This window comes from Echinops telfairi, unplaced genomic scaffold, assembly GCF_000313985.2.
Source record: "Echinops telfairi isolate 266 unplaced genomic scaffold, ASM31398v2 ScPeMD7_7457;HRSCAF=8495, whole genome shotgun sequence".
Taxonomy (NCBI): Eukaryota; Metazoa; Chordata; class Mammalia; order Afrosoricida; family Tenrecidae; genus Echinops; species Echinops telfairi.
The window spans coordinates 26,527,893-26,536,669 of record NW_022111357.1 but is presented as its reverse complement, the minus strand read 5'-3'; the positions used below and the strand labels follow the sequence as shown (position 1 = coordinate 26,536,669).

Sequence of the window (8,777 nt, the reverse complement as noted above, 5' to 3'; positions counted from 1 at the left end):
AGACTCAGTAATAACCAGGCACCATCAAGTTGTGCCAAGGAGGCGTTGTTCATGGATATAATTCCATATCTTTCTTCTCTTCCTGCCTCCCTTTTTTCATCCTGTAGTTCCAGACAAATTTAAACCAATCGCTCTCTCTTAGATGTCCACTTGCAAACCTTTAAGACCCAGACACCATGGTTTGAACTAGGAGGTGGATTAGAAGTACCAACCATATGACTAGGCCAATTAAGTGGGATGTCCCATGAAAACATGACCCTAAACTTTTTAATCCAGGAATCAAATCCCGTGACCTTTTGGGGTTGCATATAAACAGCCCCAGGGGCTACTCTTTTCTGTTGCCATTGTTAATTGTAAACATATCTATCACATAATGTTTGCCCGTTATCAGGTGTACAACTTATCGACAGCAGTTATCATTAACCACGCACGTAACTGTATCCTTGTTGTCGTTATGAACCATGGCGTCTGTTCCAACTGATGGCAACTCTAGATACAACAGAAGGAAGCCCTGCCCAATCTTGTGCCATCCTCACAATTGTTCTTATGTTTGAGCCCACTGTTGCAACCAATCTGTCAACTCGTTTCATTGAGGGCCTCCCTCTCTTTCGCTGCCCCTCTACTTTATCACGCATGATGACATTCTCCAGGAACCTGTCTCTCCTGACATGTCAAACACGAGAGACGCAGTACATGAGACTAAGTCTCCCTGTCCTTGCCTCTAAGGAGCACTGTAGCCATTCTTCTGCCAGGACAGATTTGTTGGTCGTTCTACCGTCCATGGGATTGTTCACTAACAGTCTTCACCAGCACCACACCTCAAGTGCATCAGCTCTCTTTCAGTCTTCCTTATCCAGTGTCTAGCCTTCACATGCAGACCAGGAAATGGGAAATCCAATGGCTTGGGTCAGGTGTATCTTGGTCTTCAAAGGAACATCCTTGCTTTTCAATACTCTAAGAGGTTTTGTACAGAAGATTTACCTAATGCAACGTGTCATCTGATTTCTTGGCCTCTGCTTCTGTGAGCATTGATTGTGGATCCAAGCAAGACAAAACCCTTGACATCGTCAACCTTTTCTCAATTTACCAAGATGTTACCTATTGGTCCAATTGTGAGGATTTGGGTCTTAACACTGAGTTGGAACCCATCCTGAAGGCTGGACTCCTTGATCTCCATCAGAAAGTGCCTCAAGTCCTCCTCACTTTCAGCAAGCAAGATTGTGTCATATGCATATCCCAGGTTGTTAATAAGCCTTCCTCCAATTCCAATGCCATGTTCTTCTTTATATAATCCAGCTTCTCTGATGGTTTGCTCAGCACACAGATGGAGTAAGAAAGGTGAGAGGATCCATGTGAGCTCAATAAGTACACGACGTGGGCTGTGTGATGGGATGGTGGGGTGAATGATCTCTGGACCCTGGGGTCCCATGACCGCATCAGGACAATTCGAATCTTCCCCACTGGACAGAGCACGGTCCTTGAACACTCAGCTGCCTTCGGAGCAACTCCATCCCATGGTGACCCCATGGTTAGGTTGGCTTCTCCAGAGAAGCCAAACCGGTGATGCTTGTGTATGTTTGTATGCAGAAAGGGATCCATATCAGACATGGCTTACACAGTTGTAGAAGTGGGTTTACGTCCAGTCTGGTTTACGTCAGATTTCTCCTGACTCCTGTCACGGTGGAAGCTGACGAAAAAGAAGCAGGATGACAAAGTGGGAGGTGGCGGTGAGGGGGAGGGGCATACACAGGCTGGTGGCTAAAGAGGCACGTGACTCTGAGGTTGGCCGAATCAATCCACCCTGGGGAGTCCACTGACAGTGCCTTTGATCGAGGATGACACAACAGGAGATCGACGAGCCAGGCGCAGCAGGATCCAGCTCCAGCAGAAGGTGAAGAGCCCTAGAGGACTCCACTCTGCTTGGGTTCTCTCTTATACAAAAGGCCACACCCACAAGGAGGTGTCATCAGGCTCTGACTTGATTGATAGGTTGGGCTCCATCCCTGCCCCCACTCAGGAGCGTCTAGTTGACATAGACCTTAGCCGTCATGCCTCCAGGTGGCCCAGGAACACTGTGCTCAGAGGGATTTCAGTGGTGGATTTTTCAGAAGTAGACAGCCACTTTCTTCCCAGGTGAGCACCTCTGGGTGCACTTGGACATCCAGCCTTGATTAACAGCTAAACGTGCACCACCCACGGACAGGTCCCATTGTGGTATTCAAGCTCCACTACAGAGACAGAGCTGCCCCACCTCTCAATGGCTTTCCCCAGGATGTCCCTAGGCATTTGAAACACATGGCCTCTGTGGGCACTAGCTCCAGGGAAGAGAAGGGCAGACTCGGCACACTGGGTCTTAACTGCCTCCACCCAGAAGTTACACACATTGTATTCATTCACAGCCCATTGACTGGAATGGATCACATGGCTCCAATGTCCTGCAAGGCAATCTGGGAACTGCAAAGCAGCACATGGGGTATTTGTAGGGCCCTGCCAGTGTCCGCAGCCTCTGTGGAGACGTGTTCCCAGAGCAACTGCCCTCTGAGCATTAGATTACCCCTGCCCCTACCCATCAGCCCAAGGGAAATGGGCAGGCATGGAGCAGGAAGCAGCTCACATGCCCTGTGCCCAGATAGAATTCCTGGAGGGTTTCCAACTGCGGAGAGTCTGGGAACATTGGAATCATTCTCCCAGCCCCAGACAGCTGAAGGGCTGGTCCCCAGAGGGGACAGAGGACGCAAGAGGAGCAGGCTGAGTTGATGGGAGGCTTTCAGCAGTGGCTCCAGCTTGCCCACCAAGAGTTTCAGATGAGGCATTGCTGCAGCTGGGGCTGAAGGGGCCAGTGCTTCCGTGGGCACTGAGTCCTTCGTGGGTGGTAAGAACTTTGTCATCAGCCCACTCTGACTAACTCGGGGTTAGAGTACCCCCAGGGCCAGGGCAGGGTGTAGGGCTTCACTGGAGACATGGTCAGGAGCTGAGGCCCAAGGATACCTCTCGGGTAGAATTCTGCAGGAGTTACCCCTCCCCTAGGTGGGTGGTGAGGTCCTGGGGGGGAGGGCCAGCTGTTCCACCTAAAGATCACTGTTGTTGGCTAGGTCCCTATCTGATGCCAGGTATTCCTCTACTACCGCTGTTAACCAACCCTCACCATAGCCCCAGGAGCTAGCCACTATTCCCCTCCCTCTGTATAGTCACCCCAGGAGGCGGAGCGGCACAGTGGGTTATGTGTCAGAGTGGCAGCAGTTCAAAACCACCATCCACCCCACAGGAGAAGGGTGGAGCTTTCTACTCCTGGGAAGATTTACCATCCCAGAAACCCACGGGGAGAGCACCACTCAGCCTGACGGGGTTGCAATGAGTCAGACCGAGCTGATGACAGGGAGTTTGGGTTTCTGGTTGGTGCATTCACGAGGAAAGCAGGGACCGGAGAGGGAAAGACAGTGACCCAACAGGAGTCCATCAGCAGTGACGCCAGGACCTGAGCCCAGACGAAGGGTCCATTGCCAACATTTTTGAAAGTGTCACATAAGAGAATTTCACAGAAGCGGAGACGTAGCCCTCCCCGGCTCCAACAATGATCAACTGACAGCCAGTCCCAGTTCGTTTGTGACCCCCACCCCACCCTGCCCGCTCCACAACCTGGATGACGTGGCAGCCAGTACATGACCTCACGTGATGTCTTCTCTCACTATTTCTGCATATGCCTCCAACAAGATAAGGAAGGGCCTGTCTTCTAAACCACAGGGCCTGGCACCGAGTGGGCAGCAATAGGCACCAGATGAGTGAGGAAACAATCTATTAGAGCCTGAACCCATTGTCTCGATAACGCTGACTCATGGTGAGCCCACGTGCATCGGAGTAGAACTGTGTTCCACGGCCTTTTCAATGGCTGCCTTTAGGGAAATAGATTACAAGGTGTTTCTTCCGAGGTACCTCTGGGCGGGCTTGAACCTTTAGCCTTTCAGTGAGTAGCTAAGGATATCAACTGTTTTAGTCACTTGGGTTTGTGGGCCACTTAAAAGCATCCAGGGTGGTGGGAAGGCATTAGGCTTTCCCACAGGCTTGAGTCAAATCCAGTTGCTATAGCAACGGATGCTGGGCAAGCTCATGGCAAGCACCTGTGTCTGTTTCCTCCCCTGGAATTTGAGCATCCTACCAGTGAGATGGGCAAGGGTGTTAGGATTAAAGGAGAGCATGAATAGGGTGACTGCCCAGCAGAGTGCCTGGCTTGTGCCATGAGGGACAAGAGAAACAGGAGTCTGGGGCCAGGCCTCCGGGTGCTGCCAGTTTCATGACCTTACGTGACTCCCTGTATGGCTCTAAACCTCTTTATCTGTAAAATGGGGTGATAATTGAACCTACCCCAAAGGGATGTGGTGGGGAGGAAGTGGATACGTCTAACTTGGATGCCTGAAATCATATCTGGCCTTGATCATTAGGGTCACTGACGATTAGAGGCCGGCATTATTACCCTGAAGGCAGAATGCTTTGTAGGTGAGGCTACGCTTAAGATTGAAACAGGATTTCCACTGGGGGAGACTTTGGTCCCCCAGGCACCCTCTGCAATGCCCGGAGATGATTTGGGTGGTCAAAACAGAAAGAACGTACTAGTGGTATCCAGTGAGCAGAAGCCAGGGGGTACTGCTTACAGTGCAGTCCTATAGCCCACAGAGCAGTCAGCCCATCACCACCACCCTGACAGAGAATTTTCTAGCCCCGAAACATCAGGGTTGAGGTTCAGACATCCTGGGCAAGAGGACAGATCGGGCGGGTTGGCTGCATCACACAGGCCTGAGAGGTGGAGGCCCCGTTGTCTTCGGCTCTGTCCAAACTCACCAAATGGCCAGCGTAGTTCCTACTGGTGCCACAGAACCGCCAACCTGGATCTCCCTGGAAGACAGCTGGATGTGTCGGGCTGCCCATTTTCAGTTGGGTACACTCTGTCTTCCCAAGGGCTCTCTCCAAGTAACTGGGTTGCAGGTGGCCAGGCCGTGGGAGGCGGAAGGGTGCGCAGAATGAGGAGGCTACTTCCTGCCAGGACAGAGGGTCAGGGGGAGTGTTTCAGAAGCAGCTGGATGTCAGTTCCCAGCTGGAGAAATGAGGCAGGGTCTCGGATGGAGGCACATGCAGAGGAGAAGCCCATGTTCAAATCCCAGCTCTCTGACCCAGTGACCCAGGAACTGGACCTAACCCCTCTAGGACCCTCTAGGACTCTTCTGCATCTATAAATGGGTACAACAGCATCTGTCTCATAGGAGCTTGTGGGATTTTATCTGACAAAGCGAGAAACAAAGGCCCTGAGAGGGAGGATGGAGTGTCTAAAGTCCTAAAGTCAGACACAGGGTTTGAGTCTGTGTCTCTTAATTCAGTCTAGGCTCTTCATTCATTCATTCACTCATTCACTCACTCACTCACTCAGCCAGTCAGTCGTTTGTGACAAGGGTCTTGGAGCGAAATGAGGAAAGGCTACCCAGTGGAGGGCCTAGCGGCCCCTGCAAAGCGCTCAGGTGGAAAGTGCTGTAGGATCTGGAGGGACGTGATCTTGTCGGGGTGAGAAAGAGGGTTCGATTGCTGCATGGGAAACAGCCCGCGAGAAGGCAAGAGCAGGAAACCATGGGAGGAGGGCGGGAGACAACGGGCGCTCGGATCAGGGAGATGGCAGGGGAGGAGGTGAGCCGTGGACAGTCGGGGAAGACAAGAATGGGTCAAACGGGAGTGGTCCGAAGTCGTGGCTGCTTTATTAGAGAGCAACGTCCAACCGTGAAGCTGTTGTTTGCAGGCTCGTCTTCATCGAGGCCCATCAACGTCTGGAGGCAGGGTTTCCACCTCTCTAGCCCTTCGCTGAAGAATTCGGCGCTCTTCCATCCGTTGTCGCTGTCAGGTGCCGCTGCGTCCGTTCTGACTCACAGACGCAGCCTGTTTCAGCACCACCTCACAGTTGTTGTCACCTTGGGGCCCATGGTTGCAGTCACTGTGTCAGTCCATCCCGTCAGGGGTCTCCTCTTTGGGGCTGACCTTCCACTGTACTGAGGGTGACGGCCTTTTCTAGGGACTTGTCTCTCCTGACAACACAGTCAAAGCAGGTGAGACCAAGTTCTCAACATCCTCGCTGCTCAGGAGCGTTCTAGCTGTACTTCCTCCAGGATTCGCATGTCCTTCTGGAAGTCTAAGCGACGTTCACTATTCCACACCAGCCCCATCATCTCAGCACATCAGTTCTTCTCCAGTCTTCCTCGGTCTCTGGGTCTCACTTGACTTGGGTCAAGTGCACCTTGGCCCTCAAGGTGACTTCTTTGCTTTTCAACACTTTAAAGAGTTTTGTGCAGTAGATGTGCCCGATGCGCTGTTATTTGATTTCTCGAGTGTTGCTTCCATGAGCATTGATTATAAATCCAAGCAAAAGGAGATCCTTGACAACTTCCACCTTTTCTCTGTCGATCACGTGTTGTCTGTTGGTCCAGTGGTAAGAATTCCACAGGAACACAATTTGAGTTCCTTGAAGATGTCAAAACTGCTCCTCCATTTACACCATGCCAAAATAGCATTTGGGGAATCCTCGGGGGATTCAAATCATGTTCCTTTTCAATATTCTTTGACTTTGGGGAACAAAACGAAATCTAAAGGGGCAAGATTGGGGTGTCCTGTGGATGGGGTCAGGTTTCTCAATATTCTCATCAGACAGCCCTTATTGTCCTTGAAGAATGAGTGGGTGTCTTTTCCTTTCCCTCATCAATAGTTTTCCATTTTCTTAAAACTTATTCATAATAACCACGCCCCTACCCTCCACCCCCCCACCCCCACCCCCGATTGACCTGTGTCCTTGGAAAAAATCTAACAAGAGGAACGCTTTGGAGTCCCAGAAAAAGCCACCAAAGTCCTCAGAATTTAATTGGCCCAGCAGATCCCCTGGGAAGCACTAATGGGACTTTTCTTTCCCCCCCAAAGCTGTCCTAATGAGACTAATGGAGTTCTGTTGGCTTAGGGTGTGTGTGTTAACACCCAAGAGTTAAAATCGTGGAAACCCAAAGGGAAGGCCTGCCCTGCCCCACAGGGTTATGCGTGGGTATTGACTTGATGGCAAGAGTTTGCTTTTTAAGTTTAATGAGACCAAATGGTGCCTTAATGAGATGCCCTGAGCTGCTAAAACACAAGGCCAGTGGTTCAAACCCACCAACCACTCCAAGGGAGTAATAGGAGCTTTTCTACTCTCATAAAGATTTAGAATCTTGCAAATCAAAATGAGAGGTTCTACCCTGCCCTATAGGGTGGCTAGGAGTTTGAGTCATCTCCATGGCAGTGAGTCTTAATGAGATTCAGAGAAGTGTATCATGGTGCGGACTTCTCTACAGCCATCCACTGAACAGTGAAACATGTTTTGTTTGGAGTAAACATGCATGTATAAATTGGAAGCCTACTAGCAATACTTTTCTTTTTTAACTGACTCTCACATTTTAAAGGAAAAGCCAACACATTCTGTTCTGAATTGGGGTATGGCAGGGATTAGGAAAGGAGGAAGCAGAGTATAACTCCTGGGCGTTTTGCCTAAGCGGTTGGGTAGACGTGGGAGCTGTTTGCTGAGTGGTGATGACTTGGGGAGGTGCCAGTCAGAGGAGCAGGTGGAGCAATGACACTCCCAAGTGGAGACAACACCACTTGGCAAGTTAGGAGCGGGGTGGGGAGGATGGCACTGGACTTTGGGCATTTGGTTGTATTTAAAATTTGGTTAAGATTCCTTAGAGAATGTATAGGGTAGAAAACAGAACAAGAAAAACGAGTCCAAGACTGGCCCTGGGCACTGGAGCTTTTAGAAACCAGAGGGGAAACATGGTCAAGGAGTGTGAGGAGTAGCCAGGACAAGAGGGAAAGCAGAGGAGAAGGATTCAGAAGCCAAGAGGAAAGAGAACTGTTGTAATGGGTACTTTTTTTTTGCCAACTTGGCTGGGCCAGGAATCTCAGTTGTTTGGCTGTTAACACCTGGTAACCTCCCACGACCTGACCTGACACAATGTAATCACAGCCCATGAGTAGTTAGATTCGGGTGGGATGTAGCACCCTCACTCAAGTCACAGCACTGAAACAATCCATTTAAAGGACGTCTCCCTGGGGCGCACCCCATTTCCAATAGGAGTGGGCAATGTGGAAAAGCCTGCAGGCTTTTTGTTGGGGCTGAATCCTGCATCTGCCTCATAGACCTCTGGTGCGTTGTACTTGTGCCAGTGGCCGCTCAGATTGCCTGCTGACCCTAGAAGCTGTCAGTAGCATGACACCCGACCTGTCATCTTGGATTCGTCACGTCTCCAGCCACAAGCCCAACCTGCTGCCTTGGGGTCATTCACCCCTCAGCCATCTGCCTGTGGCCTTCCTGCCAATCTCGGGTTCATCGAACCCCACAGTTCGGCAAGTCAGCAGAAGTTTCCAGCTCAACATCTGACCCAACGATTTGGAAGCTGAATGGTCATGGGCTTGCTCACTTCTACAAATGTGTGAACCATTTTCTTGATAGAAATTGATACATATGTATGTGCTCACGTGTATCCACCCATATGTGTGTATCTATCTGTCTATCTGTCACTGGATTTCCCTCTCCAGTGAACCCAGCCTACGACATTTGGTACCATAAGTTGTTCTAGAGGGGGGAAAAATCATAAAGATGAGCTTTCTAAATTGATTCTCAAATCTTTTTTTTAAATCATTTTATTGGGGGCTCATAAAACTCTTACCATAATCCATCCATCCATTGTGTCAAGTCAATTTGCACATTTGTTGCCATCATCGTTCTC

The 8,777-nt window shown here is 50.4% G+C and overlaps 1 pseudogene; it reads left to right on the top strand.

Annotated features, from left to right (window-relative positions):
• The first annotated feature begins 1,835 nt into the window (after window positions 1-1,835).
• The window catches only part of LOC115872758, a 39,550-nt pseudogene continuing 32,608 nt past the window's right edge, over window positions 1,836-8,777 (top strand).